The 21,985-nt window shown below is 35.4% G+C and overlaps 1 protein-coding gene across 50 annotated transcripts in view; it reads right to left on the bottom strand.

The window, feature by feature from the left end:
- SOX6 (SRY-box transcription factor 6) overlaps nt 1–21,985 on the bottom strand; it is a 715,111-nt gene that overhangs the window by 272,951 nt on the left and 420,175 nt on the right. The gene's annotated exons all lie outside the window — the stretch shown is intronic.

The raw sequence follows: 21,985 nt of genomic DNA, 5'->3' as shown, positions 1-21,985 counted from the left end.
AAAATAAGTCAAACTTAACTTTATGTCTATGAGATATTTTCACTTTTCACTCAGCTTTGCTTACCTCTTTATTGAGATAATATGCTACTAAAAATGGAACTAAATTCACCAACCAAAATGTTGTGAAATCAGTATTCCAAGATATAAGATAAATTTCTTTCAATATGCCCCAATACATTTCATCCCCAGATTCCTATAGCTCTGCTGTTACCCTGCCATCTCCTATTCCACTAAGAGTCAAATTCCAATCTACAGGTGTGTATTAACACATGTACTTATGCATGTATGGATAGAAGTTAAAATCTATTTTTAATTCTGGATTTGTGCACTAAGTCTGAAATAGAAACATTTGTTTTCAAAGAATATGAACTACTTTGATAAAGGTTCTACCATAAACCTAAATCTAACACACATCATTAAAGCTCCAGTGTTTTCACTAATTCCACACAGGAGGATTACAGATGTCCTGCTAGCTACCATTTCCTGGTAAGCAGTCTGAATGGCTTCCAGGAAATTGCTAATGACCTTCATTTTACTTAAAATCTAGGCTGCAATTAGTAATAGTTTTTCTTCTCCATGCTGGTTATAATGTTTATTTTCATCACAGCAATCAGGAAGAAAAAAGTGAAATGTCTTATTTTTGAATTATATCAAAATGTGTTCTCTTTTATTTCAATATGTCACCAAATAGACTAATACATATTTAATGTAATCATAATTGTGTAAGAATACTTTGGATCTTTTTTTCCTTCTAACCAATTTTGCCTCCTTTCTCACTCTAGGCTGTATCTATTGCTAAAATTAGCCTTTTTAAAATAGAATCAATAGGAATATTTTATAATTGGTGACTATTTTTACATGTAAGAATATTTTATAATGAATTTTTTTAAACCAGATGTGATTTTAAGGTAAAATTTTATGCTTTAATTATAATAATTAACTACTAAAAACAGAAGTTTCAGATTTTTATTCAGTGAATTTAAAATATGATTACATGGTCAATATAATAATAACAAAGAACAATTTTAGCCAGTGCTATATTTATAGTCAGAACCTGTTATTAAACTTCAATATTTTCTTTTAAGTAAACATTGATTTCTATAATTAGATTCATCTGATCTTTTCCCCAACATATCGATTTCTTTAAATCCCAACAGTTAACAATGATTCTAATGTATCATAATACTCTAGACCTTAATCATATAGTAGCAATTTTTGCCAGTAGCTTTTGTTTGAATTTTAATCAAGAAGACTTTGTGTCTCCAACCCCAAGTTGGGGGGAGGTTTTAATTGCTTGCATGTATATCACCCAAACATCAAAAGAAGTAAAAGATGTTTATAACAGAGAGAACAAAGGAGAGCTTTGAAATATCTATATTCATGCTAAGCGGTATAATTTCTAAAAATGGGTACTGTTGTGTTATAATGCATATATATCTGTAAACTAGCCATGGTGCGCATTTATTAGTAGTAAAAGGGATTCATGAGTCCTGCAATAATATTGATTACAAGATGACCAAAAGAATATGTGAAATAAGATAAACATGCTATTTAGGGGAAATTAAGATTCCACCTTAGTAATTTACTATGTGATTTTAGGGAAGTCACTTTTCTGGATATTGGAGTCCCTATAATGGAAAATAAGAAGTTTAAATTACATAATATACAAAGCTCCTTCAAGTTATTTTTGGAAATTCTATGATTCTAGATATTACTCTGAATTTCTTCAATTACACAGATTTATACAGAAAATAGTGATGCTCTACTACATTATTTCATACAAATCAATGAGAAAATTACATGTGCTCTAAATCTCTTTCACAAGCTGGTCTCTAGAACAATATAGCAATTGTCTTAGAAATAATAATTTAAATTTTTCAAAATACATGAAACCTATACATTATTATTGTTTCAACCTTTTTTCCTAAAGAGACAACAAAAATCACTAGGTATGTGAACATAGCTGATATTATTAGAGTTGAAAAATGGCAGATGATTCACCTCTAAATGCATCCAGATTTTTTAAGTTCCCTCAGATGAAGAAACTGCTGTAAATTTGTAAATGGAAATTCAAGAAAAATTCATTTGTAAATGAATATGTAAAGTGTATGGTCACAGCTTTTCAAAAACCATTCTAGTCCTTCTGTGATTGCCTACAACAGAAAATACCAGTAACTATGAATTACTATTCTTAAAAACACAGAGTACTCTGTATAAAGGGCAATGCATGCAATAAGCAATCAGAGTACTTAGATATAGTTTGGGCCCTTACTATAAAGTGAACAAACTAGTAGAGAGAATTGGCATTTAAGATAGTAACCTGTGACATAGAAACTAATTCTATTGGAATGATGTTATATTCATTCTGACCCTTTGGTGATAACAGCACTGCTTAAGTTACTTCAAGAATAACCTACACTATTTGATCTTCAAAGATCTATGCACTGAAAGAAACCATGACTTTTGTATTCCTGCACTCTCCTCTAAAAATTTACATTTGCAATCAAAACTAAAAATGAAACCTGGCTCTTAGGGGCACATAGTAGCAAAATTATAATAAGCTCACATTTTTAATTCAGTATATGCACGAAGCACAATTGTAATATACCTGCACACTTGATACAACAGTTCCTAATTTTACTTCTCTTAGTAAAAACCCTAGTGAAGTAAGAGTGAGTAATGCTTAAAGTTTTTAATATTAAAGTATGGAAACAGTATTTAGCCTCCAGAACAAATCTCTTAAACATTTTAGTTGAATAACTATAGTAAGTAATTGAGTTTCAAAACATAAGCTTAAAAACATTGGGAATCATTTGTAGAATTTTTCCTCTAAAAGCATTTGTTTAATCACTTTTTTTCCCTAGCAGAAAGACACTGTCATTTTTTTTCTAAGCATCAGGAGAGTGTACCTATAAGCACATCTGCCTTAACCCCTAAATGTAAATATTTAAATGATTAATCATAAATGACCAAGGAAGGAAGGAAAACACTATTTTCCTTATTTGATTCATATCACATAATTATTTTTTTCTCTCTATCATCTGTGTGTTTGACAAACAGTTTGTGCTAACTCAAACAACCAACATTACTGCTTCTCTGGCACACTGCCCAGGGAGGAGCCTTCACACCAAGGAGGATATGCCAGCCACATCATAGAGGGGAATATGTGTAAAAGAAGGAGACTGGCTAAGATACTCCTATATAAACCACAGAAGGCTAGATCCATGCATAGAAACAGGGTGAATTCTAATGATCTAGACATCATTTAGTATACCATCTTTGCATTTAGAAATGTTTCATCATCGTAAATGTCCTGGCATCCTTACTCTTTTGGTACAACTCAAACAAGCATACATACAAATGGGTCATGAACCTTACCACTATTTTTATTTCACCTTGTATCCTTTACTGTATTGTTCCCCTCTCTCTTATTTAGATTTAGATCAAGATAGATGATTCCATAGAGGTTCTTTTGCCAAAGACAGCAGAGTAGAGAGACCTTAGCCTCACCTCCTCTCACAGGTACACCAAAATTACAACTATTTACATAATTATTTGATTGGAACCTACCTGAAAAGTTCTTCAACAGCTAAATTTGTGTAGAAGGAACCACAACAAGATGGGTAGGAGGAACAGAGTTATAGTATAGTCAAGACCCATACCCCTGGGTGGGTGACTCATAAACAGGAGAATAATTACAGTTTCAGAGGTTTTCTACAAAGAAAGAGGGTTCTGAGTCCTACATTGGCTTACCGGCACAAGAGTCCTGCACTGGGAAGAAAAAAAAAACTCAGAATATTTGAGTTTGAAGCCCAGCAGGGCTTACTTCCACAAGACTCAGAAAGTTGTGGAAACAGGCTCCACTCTTACAGGGTACACACAAAATCTAACATGTTCTGGGATCCGGCCCCAACCCACCAGGAGAAAGGTTGCCTTAAGACCCTGTGAGCCCACAGCTGCCCCTGGACACATCCCTGCCCATCAGATGGCTGAGGACCTACCTCCACATACTGGTACATGTGCACTACAGCCAGATCCCCATGGCCTCATAGAGACCCCAGGACCCAGTTGCAGCCACCAGTGAATAGGTACCAGCCCCAGAACTCCCTGGGTCCAGGCCCCACCCATTAGCAAACCTGTGGACTTCCCTGGTGGCTCAGATGGTAAAGCATCTGCCTACAATATGGGAGACTTGGGTTCGATTCCTGGATCGGGAAGATCCCCTGGAGAAGGAAATGGCAACCCACTCCAGTATTCTTGCCTGGAGAATCCCATGGATGGAGGAGCCTGGTAGGCTACAGTCCATAGGGCACTTCACTTTCTAATCATAGGATCAAGCTTCAGCCACCATCCAGTGGAAAACTGCAGCTCCTAGCCTGATATGGCAAGACCCAGCCTACCCTCAGCAGGTCAACAAGCTTCAGGACACCTTGGACCTCTCAGCCAGCTATGTCAGGAACCAGCCCCATTCACCAATGGTTCTACACCAGCTCAGGACCCCTGGGCTCTGCAGCCAGACTCCAGGACCTGGCTCTTCCTGACAGTAGGTTGATGCTGGCCTCAGGACCTGGCTTCAGTCAATAGTGGATAGGCCCCAGGTACTGCCACAGGATCTCCTGGATCCCAATTCCACCCCCAGGGTTTTGTAGCCAGCCACCTTGTGACCCAGCCTCACAAATCAGTGGTGGGCAGCCTTCATCTGGCAACCAAATGGACTGGGAACAAGCCATGCCTAAAAGAAGCAGCCTTCCACAAGAGAATGACCCAAGAAGCACACACAGGGGTTGAGCACACACTCCTAGTGACTAGAGGGAAATGTACTGCTTGGAGCATTGAATGTCTCCTACAAAAGGCCACTTCTGCAAGGCTAGGAGAAGTAACCAACCTAACAGATATATAGAAATGAAAACAACAAGTTAAGAAAAATGAGGTAGCAGAAGAATAAGTTCCAAATGAAGAAACATGTAAAAACCCCAGAAGAACTAAGTGAAGTGGAGAAAGGCAATTTACCTTAGAAAGAGCTCAGAGTAATGATCATAAAGATGATCAAAGGACTCAGGAGAAAAATAAATGAACATAGCAGGAAGTTAGAAGTCTTGAACAAAAAGAAAATACAAAGAAATCAATCGAGTAAAAATGAAGAATACAACAACTGAAATGAAAAATACATGAGAAGGAATCAATAGTAGAATAAATGACACAGAGAAATGAATCAGCAAGCTGGAAGACAGAGTACTAAAAATCACTAAAGCAGAACAGAAAGAAGAATGAAAAATGAGGGCAATTTAAGAGACCTCTGAAACAACATCAAAAGTACCAACATTACATTATAGGGGTCCCAAAAAGAGAGGAGAGAGAGAAAGAGGCAGGTAACATACATGAAGACATAACAGCTGAAAAGTTCCCTAACCTGGAATAGGAAATAGACATCCAAATCCAAGAAATATTAAGAGTCCCAAGGAGGACTAGACCAAGACAAAATGCAATTAAAATGGCAAAAATTAAAGATGTAGAGAGAATATTAAAAGTAGCAAGAGAAAAGCAACAAGTTATACATAATGAAAATTGCATAAGGCTATCAGCTGACATTTTGGCAGAAAGTGCATCCAGAAGGCACAATATATTCATATAAACTGACAAAAGAAAAAAAAAAAAAACTTACAACCAAGAGTACTCTTTATTCACCAAGGCTCTCATTCAGATTTGACGGAGACATCAAAATTTTTAGACAAGCAAAAGCTAAAAGAGCACTACCAAAATAGCTTTACAAGAAATGTTCATGGGATTTCTCTAAGTGAAAAAGAAGAGGCCACTACTAGAAACATAAAATTTACAAAAGGAAAATGCTCATTGGTAAAGGCAAATACACACTGAAGGTAGTTTATCAACCATGTACAAAGTTAGTAGGAAGGCTAATAGACAAAAGTGCTAAAATCATCTATATTCACAACCATTTAAGGGATATACAAAAAAACCAGTGGAGGTAAAATATGATGTCAAAAAAAGCAATGGGGTTGGGGGAGAGTAAAAAATACAGGATTGTTAGAATGCATTTAAAATTAAGAGATCAGATTATATATATATAATTATATACAAACCTCATGGTAACCCCAAACCAAAAATCTATAATACACAAAAAAAAAAGAGAAAGGTATCCAAACAATACTAAACATAGGGGTCAAATCACAAAGAGAGCAAAAGAAGAAAGGAATCAAAAAGAACTACAAAACAATCCTAAAATAATTAACAAAATGGAAAAAAGCATACACATATCAATAACTACTTTATGTATAATTTGACTACCTTCTCCAATCAAAAGACATAGAGTGACTGAAAGGATACAAAAAAAGAAAGTTCTATATATATGCTGCCTATAAGACATTTACTTTAGATCTAAGGACACACACAGATTGAAAGAGGATGAAAAAGGGTATTCCATGCAAATGGAAATCAAAAGAAAGACAGGGTGGCAATATTTACACTATACAAAATACACTTTATTTTATTTTTTTTTATTTTTTTATTTTTTTATTTTTTAAATTTTAAAATCTTTAATTCTTACATGCATTCCCAAACATGAACCCCCTCCCACCTCCCTCCCCATAACATCTTTCTGGGTCATCCCCATGCACCAGCCCCAAGCATGCTGCATCCTGCGTCAGACATAGACTGGCAATTCAATTCACATGATAGTATACATGTTAGAATGTCATTCTCCCAAATCATCCCACCCTCCCCCTCTCCCTCTGAGTCCAAAAGTCCGTTATACACATCTGTGTCTCTTTCCCTGTCTTGCATACAGGGTCGTCATTGCCATCTTCCTAAATTCCATATATATGTGTTAGTATACTGTATTGGTGTTTTTCTTTCTGGCTTACTTCACTCTGTATAATCGGCTCCAGTTTCATCCATCTCAACAGAACTGATTCAAATGAATTCTTTTTAACGGCTGAGTAATACTCCATTGTGTATATGTACCACAGCTTTCTTATCCATTCATCTGCTGATGGACATCTAGGTTGTTTCCATGTCCTGGCTATTATAAACAGTGCTGCGATGAACATTGGGGTACATGTGTCTCTTTCACTTCTGGTTTCCTCTGTGTGTATGCCCAGCAGTGGGATTGCTGGGTCATAAGGTAGTTCTATTTGCAAGTTTTTAAGGAATCTCCACACTGTTCTCCATAGTGGCTGTACTAGTTTGCATTCCCACCAACAGTGTAGGAGGGTTCCCTTTTCTCCACACCCTCTCCAGCATTTATTGCTTGCAGATTTTTGGATCGCAGCCATTCTGACTGGTGTGAAGTGGTACCTCATTGTGGTTTTGATTTGCATTTCTCTAATAATGAGTGATGTTGAGCATCTTTTCATGTGTTTGTTAGCCATCCGTATGTCTTCTTTGGAGAAATGTCTATTTAGTTCTTTGGCCCATTTTTTGATTGGGTCGTTTATTTTTCTGGAGTTGAGCTGCATAAGTTGCTTGTATATTTTTGAGATTAGTTGTTTGTCAGTTGCTTCATTTGCTATTATTTTCTCCCATTCAGAAGGCTGTCTTTTCACCTTGCTTATATTTTCCTTTGTTGTGCAGAAGCTTTGACATGATCCTCTACATGGAAAACCCTAAAGACTCCACCAGAAAATTACTAGAGCTAATCAATGAATATAGTAAAGTTGCAGGATATAAAATCAACACACAGAAATCCCTTGCATTCCTATACACTAATAATGAGAAAGTAGAAAAAGAAATTAAGGAAACAATTCCATTCACCATTGCAACGAAAAGAATAAAATACTTAGGAATATATCTTCCTAAAGAAACTAAAGACATATATATGGAAAACTATAAAACACTGATGAAAGAAATCAAAGAGGACACTAATAGATGGAGAAATATACCATGTTCATGGATCGGAAGAATCAATATAGTGAAAATGAGTATACTACCCAAAGCAATTTACAAATTCAATGCAATCCCTATCAAGCTACCAGCCACATTTTTCACAGAACTAGAACAAATAATTTCAAGATTTGTATGGAAATACAAAAAACCTCGAATAGCCAAAGCAATTTTGAGAAAGAAGAATGGAACTGGAGGAATCAACCTGCCTGACTTCAGGCTCTACTACAAAGCCACAGTCATCAAGACAGTATGGTACTGGCACAAAGACAGACATATAGATCAATGGAACAAAATAGAAAGCCCAGAGATAAATCCACACACATATGGACACCTTATCTTTGACAAAGGAGGCAAGAATATACAATGGAGTAAAGACAATCTCTTTAACAAGTGGTGCTGGGAAAACTGGTCAACCACTTGTAAAAGAATGAAACTAGATCACTTTCTAACACCGCACACAAAAATAAACTCAAAATGGATTAAAGATCTAAATGTAAGATCAGAAACTATAAAACTCCTAGAGGAGAACATAGGCAAAACACTCTCAGACATAAATCACAGCAGGATCCTCTATGATCCACCTCCCAGAATTCTGGAAATAAAAGCAAAAATAAACAAATGGGATCTAATTAAAATCAAAATACACTTTAGAACAAAGACTACTATAAGAGACAAATAAAGACGTTGCATAATGATCAAGGGATTAATCCAAGATGATACAACAATTGTAAATACCATCTAAATACATAAAGCAAATTAATAGACATAAAGGGAGAAATTGACATTAATCCAATAACAGTAGGGGACTTTAACATTCCACTTACATCATTGCCACATCTTTCAGGCAGATAATGAATAAGGAAACATTGGTTTAAAGTGACACATTAGATGAGATAGACATAACACATATATATAGAATATTGTATCAAAAAGCAGCAGAGTACACATTCTTTTCAAGTGCAAATGAAATATTCTCCAGAATAGATCACACGCTAAGCCATAAAACAAGTATCTCTAAATTTAAAATTTAACTAATTTGAAAACATATCAAGCACCTTTTCTGACCACAACACAATGAGACTAGAAATCAACAACAAGGGGGAAAAAAAAAACCTGCAGAAATAAAAAACATGTGGAGACTAAACAGTGTGTTACTAAACAACCAATGGATCACTGAAGAACTCAAAAGAAGAAATCAAAATGTACTGGGAGACAAATTAAAAAAAAAAAAAGCAACAACTCGAACTCAATGTGACGTAGCAAAAGAGTTTTAAGAGGGAAGTTTATAGCCAATACAAGCTTACTTCAGAAAATAAGAAAAAGCTCAAATAAACAACCTAACTTTAGACCTAAAGGAACTAGAAAAAGAAGAAAAGACAAAACTTAAAGTTAGTAAAAGGAAATAAATCATAATCATCAGAGCAGAAATAAATAAAATAGAGACTAACAAAGCAATAGGATAGATCAATAAAACTAAGTGCTGGTTCTTCGAAAGAAGAACAAATTCAATAAACCTTTAGCTAGACTCACAAAGAAAGAAGGACACATAAATAAAATCAGAAATGAAAAATGAAGGGTTATAATAGACACCACAAGAATACAAAGGATCGTAAGACACGATTATGAACAACTATATGCCAATAAAAGGACAACCAAGAAAAAAAATCAACAAATTTGCAGAAATGTATAGTTTCCCAGGATTGAACCAGGAAGAAAGAAAATATGAGCAGACCAATTACCAGTAATGTTATTGAATCAATACTTTAAAAAAAAAAAAAACCTCCCAACAAGCAAAAATCCAGGACCACATGGCTTCACAGGTGAATTCTACCACATGTTTAGAGAACACTTAGCATCTATCCTTCTGAAGCTATTTCAAAAAATTGCAGAAGAATCACTTTTGTGAGGCCAATATCACCCTCATACCAAAACCAGGCAAAGATATCACACACACAAAAATTAAAAGTTAGTATCACTGGTAAATCTAGATACAAAAATCCTAAACAAATTATTAGCTAACCAAACCCAACAATATATTAAAAGGATCACACACCATGATCAAGTGGATTTATCCCAGGGATGCAAGCATCGCTCGATATCTGAAAGTCAATCCGTGTGATATACCACATTAACAAATTGAAGAATAAAAACTAGAAGGTCATCTCAACAGATACAGAAAAGGTTTTCACAAAATTCAACATCCACGTATTTTTTAAAAATGGATGTTGAATTTTCCAGAAAGTGGAGAACATACCTCAACATAATAAAGGCCATATATGATCATCCCACAGATAACATCATGCTTAACAGTGAAAAACTGAAAGCATTTCTTCTGAGATTAGGAGTAAGAAAAGGATGTCCACGCTTGCCACTTTTATTCAACATAGTATGGAAAGTCTTAGCTCTAGCTAACCAGAAAAGAAAAATAAATAAATAAAATAAAAGGGACAAAAATTAGAAAAGAAGAAATAAAACTGTCACTGTTTATATATGACATGATACATGTACACTACATGTGTGCATGCATGCTAAGTGGCTTCAGTCATGTCCAACTGCGTGATCCTATGGACTGCAGCCTGCCAGGCTCCTCTGTCCATGGGATTATCCAGGCAAGAATACTGGAATGGATTGCCATACCCACTCCAGCAGATCTTTCTGACTGAGGGATCGAAACCACATCACTTATATCTCCTGCATTGGCAGGCAGGTTCTTTACCACTAGTACCACCTGGGAAGCTCATGATACTATGCATTGAAAATACTATACATTGAAAATCCACTAGAAAACTACTAGAGCTCATCAGTGAATATCATAAAGTTGATGGATACAAAATTAATAAAAGAAATCTGTTGCATTTCTATAAACTAATAAGAGCTAGCAGAAAGAGAAATTAAAGAATCAATCCCATTGATAATTGCATCAGAAAGAATAAATTACCTAAGAAGAAACATCTAAGAGGTAAAACACATATACTTGGAAACCTATAAAATACTAATAAAAGAAATAAACGATTATATCATGTTCACTTTTAGAAAAATTAATTTTATTAAAATGACCATACTATCCATACAATCTAAAGATTTAATAGAATCCTTATCAAATTACAAATGGTATTTTTCACAGAACTGAAAAGATTCGAAAATGTGTGTGAAAATACAAAATACAACAGACAAAATAGTCTTACAAAAGAAGAACACAACTAGAGATATTACTCTCCCTAATTTCAAACTATAATATAAAGCTACAGTAACCAAAACAATATAGTACAAAAACAGACACATAGATCAATGGAATAGAATATAGAGTCCAGAAATAAACTTACACACTTACAGTTAACTAATCTATGATGAAGGATACAAAACTATACAATAGAGAAAAGACAGTCTCTTCAATAAGTAGTGCTGGGAAAACTGGACAGCTACATGTAAAACAGTGAAATTAGAACATTTTCTCATACTATATAAAAAATAAACTCAAAATGAATTAAAGACTTAAACGTAAGGTAGGTAGGTTTAGTTGCTAATTTGTGTCCAACTCTTGTGATCCCATGGACTGTAGCGTGTGAGGCTCCTCTATCCATGGGATTTCCCAGGCAGTAATACTGGAGAGGGTTGCCATTTCCTTCTCCAGAGGATCTTCTCAACCCAGGGATCTAACCTGGCTCTCCTGCAATGCAAGCAGACTCTATATGGACTGAGCTATCAGAGAAGCCCCAGAAATCATAAAACTCCTAGAAGAAAAAATATGAAAAACATTCTTTGACATAAACTATAGCAATATATTTTGACTCTGTCTCCTAAGGCAAAGGAATCAAAAAACAAAAATAAACAAATGAGACCTAATTTAAACTTGAAAGTTTTGCACAGCAAAGGAAACCATCACAACATGAAAAGACAATCTACTGAATGGGAGCAAATATTTGCAAATGATATCACTGATGAGTTAATATTTAAAATGTATATATAGCTGATGCAACTCAATATCAAAGAAACCAATCACCCAATTAAAAAATGGGCAGAAGGTGTGAAAGTGTAAGTCTCTCAGTCATGTCCAGCTCTTTGCAACACCATGGACTGCAGCCTGCCAGACTTCTCTGTCCATGGAATTCTCCAGGCAAGAATACTGGAGTGGGTTGCCAATCCCTTCTCCAAAGGATCTTCCTGACCTAGGGTTGAACCCATGTCTCCCACACTGCAGACAGATTCTTTGCCATCTGAGCCACCAGAGGAGCTCAGACAGAAGGCCTAAACAGACATTCTTCCAAAGAGGATAATACAGATGGCCAACAGACACATGAAAAAATGCTCACCACTGCTAATCATTGGAGAAATGCAAGAAGGCAAATCAAAATCATGAGGTATCATCTCACATCTGACAGAATGCCTGTCATCAAAAAGAACACAAATAACAAAGTCGGCAAGGATATGGAGAAAAAAAAAAACCCTTGCTCACTGTTGGTAAGAATGTAAATTGGTGCAATCATTCTAGAAAACACTAAGGAGGTTCTTCAAAAAACTAAAAGCTAGAAATATTATATGATCCAGCAATTCTACTCCTGGGTATATATGCTAAGAAAATGAAAACATTAATTCAAAAAGATACATTTACCCCAGTTCATAGCAGCATTAATTATAAGAGTCAAGATATGGACACAACCTAAAAGTCCTTTTAACAGATAAATGGATAAAGAAGATGGAGCATGTATATATGGGCTTCCTTGATAGCTCAGATGATGAAGAATTCACCTGCAATGCAGGTGACTGCATTGCATTCAGGTGACTGAAACCATGGTTCAGTCCTTGGGTTAGGAAGATACCTTAGAGAAACGAATGGTTACCCACTCCAGTATCCTTCAAAATTCAGGTTTATATTGAAGAAAGTAGGGAAAACCACTAGACCTATTAGATATGACCTATGTCAAATCCCTCACGATTATACACTGGAGATGACAAATAGATTCAAGAGATTAGGATCTAATCTTATTTGTAGACAGAATGCGGAAGAACTATGGACAGAGGTTCATAACATTGTACAGGAAGTGGTGACCAAAACCAAGGAAAAGAAATGCAAAAAGGCAAAGTGGTTGTCTGAGCCTTACAAATAGCTGAGAAAAGAAAGACAAAGGAGAAAGGAAGAGATATACCCAACTGAATGCAGAGTTCCAGAGAATAGCAAGGAGACATAAGAAAGCCTTCTTAAGTGAACAATGCAAAGAAAGATAGGAAAACAATAGAATGAGAAAGATCGGAGATCTCTTCAAGAAAACCACTTGTAAAAGAATGAAACTAGATCACTTCCTAACACCGCACACAAAAATAAACTCAAAATGGATTAAAGATCTAAATGTAAGATCAGAAACTATAAAACTCCTAGAGGAGAACATAGGCAAAACACTCTCAGACATAAATCACAGCAGGATCCTCTATGATCCACCTCCCAGAATTCTGGAAATAAAAGCAAAAATAAACAAATGGGATCTAATTAAAATTAAAAGCTTCTGCACAACAAAGGAAAATATAAGCAAGGTGAAAAGACAGCCTTCTGAATGGGAGAAAATAATAGCAAATGAAGCAACTGACAAACAACTAATCCCAAAAATATACAAGCAACTTCTGCAGCTCAACTCCAGAAAAATAAACGACCCAATCAAAAAATGGGCCAAAGAACTAAATAGACATTTCTCCAAAGAAGACATACGGATGGCTAACAAACACATGAAAAGATGCTCAACATCACTCATTATTAGAGAAATGCAAATCAAAACCACAATGAGGTACCACTTCACACCAGTCAGAATGGCTGCGATCCAAAAATCTTCAAGCAATAAATGCTGGAGGGGGTGTGGAGAAAAGGGAACCCTCCTACACTGTTGGTGGGAATGCAAACTAGTACAGCCACTATGGAGAACAGTGTGGAGATTCCTTAAAAAATTGCAAATAGAACTACCTTATGACCCAGCAATCCCACTGCTGGGCATACACACCGAGGAAACCAGAAGTGAAAGAGACACATGTACCCCAATGTTCATCGCAGCACTGTTTATAATAGCCAGGACATGGAAACAACCTAGATGTCCATCAGCAGATGAATGGATAAGAAAGCTGTGGTACATATACACAATGGAGTATTACTCAGCCGTAAAAAGGAATTCATTTGAATCAGTTCGGATGAGATGGATGAAACTGGAGCCGATTATACAGAGTGAAGTAAGCCAGAAAGAAAAACACCAATACAGTATACTAACACATATATATGGAATTTAGGAAGATGGCAATGACGACCCTGTATGCAAGACAGGGAAAGAGACACAGATGTGTATAACGGACTTTTGGACTCAGAGGGAGAGGGAGAGGGTGGGATGATTTGGGAGAATGACATTCTAACATGTATACTATCATGTAAGAATTGAATCGCCAGTCTATGTCTGACGCAGGGTGCAGCATGCTTGGGGCGGGTGCATGGGGATGACCCAGAAAGATGTTATGGGGAGGGAGGTGGGAGGGGGGCTCATGTTTGGGAACGCATGTAAGAATTAAAGATTTTAAAATTTAAAAAAAAAAAAAGACACACAAATTTGAACTATACCAAGCATGGCTGATCAGCTCTTCTAAAAATTAATTCTTATTTCTAAAATATAATGGATATACATTGAAATGAGGTTAAACACTAATATCCAGTGTATAATTTTGTCAATAAACTTTCTCATTTTAGTAAAAAAAAAAAAAGAAAGAAAACTAGAGATACCAAGGTTACATTTCAAGCAAAGTTATGCACAAAAAGGACAGAAATGGAAAGGACCTAACAGAAGCAGAAGAGATTAAGAAGAGGTGCCAAGAACAGAGAAAAACTGTACCAAAAAGGATCTTAATGACCCATCTTAATGAGACCACAACACTCACTTAAAATCAGACATGCTAGAGTGTGAGGTCAAGTGGACCTAAAGGGAACATTGCTACTAAAAAGCTAGTGGAGGTGATGGAATTCCAGCTGAGCTATTTAAAATCCTAAAAGATGATGCTGTTACAGTGTTGCAGTCAATATGACAGTGAATTTGGAAAACTCAGCAGTTGCCACTGGACTGGGAAAGGTCAGTGTTCATTCCAATCCCAAAGAAAGACAATGCCAAAGAATGTTCAAAAACTACCATATAGTTGCGCTCATTTTACCTGCTATGATTTCTTTGGAAGGAATGATGCTAACGCTGAAACTCCAGTACTCTGGCCACCTCATGCAAAGAGTTAACTCATTGGAAAAGACTCTGATGCTGGGAGGGATTGGGGGCAAGAGGAGAAGGGGATGACAGAGGATGAGACGGCTAAATGGCATCACTGACTTGATGGACATGAGTCTGAGTGAACTCCAGGAGTTGGTCATGGACAGGGAGGCCTGGCGTGCTGCGATTCATGGGGTCGCAAAGAGTCGGACACGACTGAGTGACTGAACTGAATTACCTGCTAGGAAGGGAATGCCCCAAATCCTTCAAGCTAGGCTTCAACAGTACATGAATCAAGAACTTTCAAATGTACAAGTTGGATTTAGAAAAGAACCAGAGATCAAATTGCCAGCATATATTGGATCATAGGAAAAGCAAGAGGATTCCAGAAAAAATATCTACTTCTGCTTCATTGACTACACTAAAGCCTTTGACTGTGGATCACAACAAACTGTGGAAAATTCTTAAAGAGATAGGAATACCAGACCACCTTACCTGTCTCCTGAGAAACATGTACACAGATCAAGAAGCAAAGGTTAGAATCAGTGAATGTAGCCATGAAATTAAAAGATGCTTGCTCCTTGGAAGAAAAGCTATGACAAACTTAGGCAGTATATTAAAAAGCAGAGACATCACTTTGCCAACAAATGTCTGTTTAGTCAAAGCTATGTTTTTTTCAGTAGTCATGTATCAATGTGAGAGCTAGATCATGAAGTCTGAGTGCCAAAGATTTGATGCTTTCAAACCGTGGTGCTGGAGAAGACTCCTGAGAGTCCTTTGGACTGTAACGAGATCAAACCAGTCAATCTGAAAGGAAATCAATCCTGAATATTCAGTATAAGGACTGATGCTGAAGCTGACACTCCAGTACTTTGGCTACATGATGCAAAGAGCTGATTCACTGGAAAAGACTCTGATGCTGGGAAAGGTAGAGGGCAGGAAAAGAAGCAGGTGACAGAGGATGAGATGGTTGGATGGCATCATGGACTCAATGAACATGAGCCTGAGCAACCGCAGAAGAGAATGAAGGACAGGGAAGCCTGGCATGCTGCAGTCTATGGACTCAAAGAGTCACTGAGCGACTGAACTGATGCAGAGTACATCATGTGAAATGCCAGGCTGCATAACTCAAGCTGGAATGAAGATTTCTGGGAGAAATATCAACAATCTCAAATATGAAGATGATACCATTCTAACAGCAAAAAGCAAAGTGGGACTAAAGAGCTTCTTGATGAAAGTTAAAGAGGACAGTAAAAAAGTTATCTAAAAACTCCAACATTCAAGAAAACTAAGATCATGGCATCTGGTCCCATCACCTCATGTCAAACAGATGGGGAGAAAATGGAAACAGTGACAGATTTTATCTTCTTAGGCTCCAAAATCACTGTGGATGGTAACTGCAGCCCAAAATTAAATGACACTTACTCTTTGGAAAAAAAGCAATGACAAACCTAGACAGCATATTAAAAAGCAGATCTTTGCCGACAGAAGTCTTTATCATCAAAGCTATGGGTTTTCCAGTAGTCAGGTTCAGATGTGAGAGCTGGACCATAAAGAAAGCTGAGCACCAAAGAACTGATACTTTCAAATTGTGCTGAAGAAGACTCTTGAGAGTCTCTTGGTCTGCAAAGAGATCAAACCAGTCAATTCTAAAGAAAATCAACCCTGAATATTCATTGGAAGGACTGATGCTGAAGCTCCAATACTTTGTCCACCTGATGCAAGTTCAGTTCAGTCACTCAGTCGTGTCTGACTTTTTGCAACCCCATGGACTGCAGCATTCCAGGCCTCCCTATCCATCACCAACTCCCAGAGTTTACTTAAACTCATCCCCACTGAGTTGATGATACCATCCAATCATCTCATCCTCTGTCGTCCCCTTCTCCTCCTGCCTTCAATCTTTCCCAGCATCAGGGTCTTTTCCAATGAGTCAGCTCTTTGCATCAGGTGGCCAGAGTATTGGAGTTTCAGCCTCAACATCAGTCCTTCCAATGAATATTCAGGACCTGATGCAAAGAGCCGACTCATTGGAAAAGACCCTATGCTGGAAAAGATTGAAGGCAAAAGGAGAAGGGCAGCAGAGAATGAGATGGTTAGATAACATCACTGACTTTGAGCAAACTGGGATATAGTGAAGGACAGAAGAACTTAGCATGCTGCAGTCCATGGGCTGGTAGAAAGTCAGACATGACTTAGTGACTGAACAAAACAAATCAATAATTACCTTAAATGTCATTGCACTAAATTCTCCAATCAAAAGGTATAGCATGGCAGATAAGATTCTAAAAAAATGGAAAGAGCCTATAATATGCTGCCTACAATACTTTAGGGCAAAGGACACACAAAGAATATAAAAACAGATTCTCACTTGCTAAGATGTTATCTATTCAATAGCTTTACATAGCCATCTTCCACAGAAAAGGATATACTTTTCACTTCCACAATTAACAAAGGTAGTGAAAATAAAGAAAAACACAAACTAATCTCATTTACAAATACAGATGCAAAAATAACAACTGTAATATAAGCAAATAAAAGTATGAAGTACATTAAAACAACCCTATACCATGACTAATCAGTGTTTATTTCATTATTTAATTTGAGAAACAAAAACCAATAAGATATATCATAAACTAAAATGCAATTTATCATAGAAACTCCTAATAAAATATAACTAGAATATTTTAATGATTAAAAATATGTTAAATCAATAGTCAATATAATATTTAATGGTGAAATATTAAACAAACACAATTCCATAAACTAAAAACTAAATAAAATACTTGCTATTACCTGTTTTCCCTAATATTCTTGATATTCTAGGCATTATATTAAAAGAAGTGGTGAAAAAAAGGAACAAATAACTGCCCCAAAAGAGGAGAAAACACATCAGCTGAAATATGACTAGACCTAACAAGCTTGACAAAAAGGGAAGTTATAAAATGAGCCAGCAAAATTCAACATCATCCCTAAATAGAGTAACAAAAAGAGAGTAGTATGAAAAATATAATATCCACAAATAAAAAATTAAATATTATAGAGGAAATATTAAAAGAATTGTGCTGAATCTATATATAAGAAACAAAACATTGTTCAGAAACATAAAAGAATTGATTGAATAAGTTATTTGGAATGGAAAGATTCAACATAAAAAGATTTTAGCTACCCTATAGTTTTATAATCTTTTAAAAATCACTTTGCAATTTTAATTAACAACTTCTAAATCTAAGGCAAATTTTACAGAAGTATACAAGCACCTTAAAGAAAAATTTTGAATGAGGTCTTGTAATATTGTTCAAAAATACTATAAAGCTACAGTGATTAACACAGCCTAGTACTTTAAAAGTTTAGATAGAAAGATAAATGGAAAAGAGCTAAAAAATGAGAGTGGCTGCAATATGCAATCTATATATAATAAAAGATGTTATTTCAAGTCAGATGGGATAACATGGGTTCTTTAATAAGTGATACAGAGATATTTTGTTAACTGCTTGAGGAAAAAAATTGAAATTATCCAACAAAATATATCCAAGAGGAATGAAAGGGTTAAGTGTATAAAAATATAGTCAAAGAATTGGAAGAAAATACAGTAGAATATAATTTTAGATTGGGAGAAAACTTTCTAAACAAACCCCAAACAGGAAAAAAAAAAAAAAAGAGCATTAAAACAGGGAGGAAAAGATTTGATGACAAAACCATACAGTAAGATGACAAAATACACAAATATGACAAAGAAAGGCTAGTACCATTAAAGAATCTTATGAAACTGTAAGAACTAAACAAATCCTTTAAAGGAAAAATGGGCAAACAACATAAACAGACCATTTACAAAGGAAGAGATATTTAATCCAAATGAATTTATGTAAAACTTCTCATTATCAATCAAAAACAAATGAATTCAAAATATATCAGCAACAATGTTATACTCCCCTATCAAACTGGCAAGGAATGTTTAAAATAATCATAGATGGCAAGGAAATACTTGCTAGTGAGAGCACAGAACCCTATATTCTATCTGAAGGGCTGGCTATGTGGCAATATGAACTAAAAGTCTTTCTAAAAAGAACACATTCTTCAACCCAGTAATTTCACTTTTTCAGAATATATCTATATCCTAAGAAAATAATTACTAAATAACACTGAAAATACTAAAAATTTAGCCATGTTCAAGGTTTTCTTTATAATGACAAACAATAAAACCTTAAATATTGAATAACAGTCTCAGTCGAATTATAAGAACCTCACTTTATATCATATTTGCTGCAAATAAAAGTAATATTTTAGAAGACAACCTAATCATAGGGAAATTCAAAATATATCATTAAGTGGGAAAAGTAAATTACAAAAAATTGTAAAAGGATGATTCTAATTTTAAGGGAAAATAATTCTAAGGTATATGCACACATTAAAATGGAAAGGATATACACTATAATACAGGTAGAATTAGAGGACAATTATATTTTCCTTTAGGTGTGTTTCTTTTTATAATACATATGAATTTTATAATGAGGGAAAAATAATGAAATATATAAATACACATTGCTAAGATACACTAAACCATAGTAGTATGTTTTTCATTTCTTTTCCTTTTTTTTTTTTAAATTTATTTTGTGGCTGTACCGCATGGCAGGCAGGATCTTAGTTCCCCAAACAGGGATAGAACTCGACACCCTAGTAGTAGAGGAATGGAGGGCCAACCACTGAAACACCACGAAATTCCCCAGGTATGTTTTTCTTGGAGATGGTATTTAAATCACCCTAAATTTTTTGAATAGTTAGAACTAATTTTGGTGACTAATAACTGACGATCTCACCTACAATAAAAGTGTGTGTTGAGTTTTAGCAATGGCTCAATCAAACTACTTGAATGCTATTTTAACTAATTTTTTTTGTTTTTTAATCATATTTTTAGAATCTTTTCATATGATTATGCTGACAAAATATAAAGATGTAAAAACAGACACTGATGTAGAGTAAATCAAAATGAAAAATTTGGTAAGAAGCTTATTTTCTGTGCCCATAAAAACAGGGCAGCACACAAATGAAAGTACACATTTTACAAACAGAATCCAGAAAAACAAAAAGTTAAAGAATTTGAAAAGCCTGATTTTGCATGTTTCACTTTTGAGATTTTGACTACATAAAACTAGTACAGTTTTGCATTTTTGAATCAAAAATAAAGAAATATAGAAAGTGGGATTGGAAAGATAACCCAAATCATAAAAACTTGATGCTGAATCATAACATAATAAAATGTTAGCTTCCACTTTACTGAGAGAAAACAAGACCCCCATCATTCACGCTAGCAAAAGCTTGCCTTTGCATAAACCATTTCTGTACTCACTGTCATAAAACCAATGACTTTGGAAAGGGAAGAAAACAGAGAATGACGTGCAAAGTAGCACACACCATGTTATTGCAGCTGGATAAAGAATATGTCACTAATGACTTTCTACACGTCAGTTATAAATTGAGTTTCTTTTTTTTTTTTTCCAAAATAGCAAATAGCCTTTATGAGTTCAAAACAGAAGCAGTGAAATTCAAAAGTACTACCCACTTTCCACTTGATTTTGATACTGCATTAGTTAGTAGAATGTTATTAATTATTCTTTGGAAAAGATACAACTACCCTTTCTCTTCATTTGAGTTGAACATAACACGTCTGAATACTAGGCAATATTCTGTACTAAATTCAAAATAAAATTTTCATCAGGTAGTTATCACCAAATGTTCATCTTAAATGAGAAATTATCCATGGGAATATTCACCTGAAGTCATTAGATAAATTCAGAAAATGAATGTAATTAAGTTCTCAAATTGTCAGTTTAAGGGACAGAGTGATAGATAGAGCAATGACTATCTGTAAGGGGCGACCGAGAAAAGTAATTGACGACAACAGTCTACCCACAATACCAAAAGCTACTTCATTACTTCATACAGTACTTCATCTCCATAAAAGGATCAACAAGAAGGACTGGGCAAAAAGTATAGCTGCTTAACTGATAGAGCAGGTTAATTTTGTAATGGATTGGGACTGCCCACTTCTTAATTTGTTTCAAAATAATAATGCCAATCAATTATCTTTAAAATAAGGATGCTCATTCTCAGCCAGGTCAGAGATCATGAAATGTTAAGTTCTATGAAATCTATTTGAGATTAATTAACCTAAGATCCTATGGGCAGTTAATAACAACCACAACTTTCCCTCATGAGGGTTTTCTTAAGTGCAAGCCGTTTTAAAAGTTTTACTTATACTAATTCTCTTAACGAGCCTTGGTAGGTACTTCTGTTGTGTGTGCTCAGTCGTGTCTGACTCTTTGTGACCCCATGGATTGTAGACCGCCAGGCTCCTCTATCCATAGAATTTTCCAAGCAAGAACGATGGAGTAGGTTGTCATTTCCTCCACCAGGGTATTCCTCATCCAAGGACTGAACCTGCATCTCCAGCATCTCCTGCACTGGCAGGTGTATTCTTTAGCACTGCACCACTTGGGAAGCCCAAGTACTTTTACTATCCTAATTTTAGATACAAGGAATTCCAAACATTGAAACCTTCAGTGACTTGCCCCAAGTCACTCATCTAGTAAGTGACAGAGCCAGAATTTGAACAGGGAACCAGGCTTCAGAATCCAGTCATAAATATAAATAGCACATTCTATAAACTCCTTTGTCACAGTTACTACAGCTAATCATTTTTGACCAGAAAAAAATTCAAATTAGTGATTTGGATTCATCAATTAAGCTACTATAAATTCAAAAGGCAGGACTAAAATTATCTTTATTTAATTTGTTCATTTTTGACATAACATTTTTTTCATAATTTTTTGTTCAGCAAACGAAACTATGGGCTTCCCTGGTAGCTCAGCTGGTAA

The sequence above is a fragment of the Ovis canadensis genome, chromosome 15 (genome assembly GCF_042477335.2).
Source record: "Ovis canadensis isolate MfBH-ARS-UI-01 breed Bighorn chromosome 15, ARS-UI_OviCan_v2, whole genome shotgun sequence".
Classification (NCBI taxonomy): Eukaryota; Metazoa; Chordata; class Mammalia; order Artiodactyla; family Bovidae; genus Ovis; species Ovis canadensis.
The sequence above is the reverse complement of the archived record's forward strand: the minus strand, read 5'-3'. Positions and strand labels throughout refer to the sequence as shown.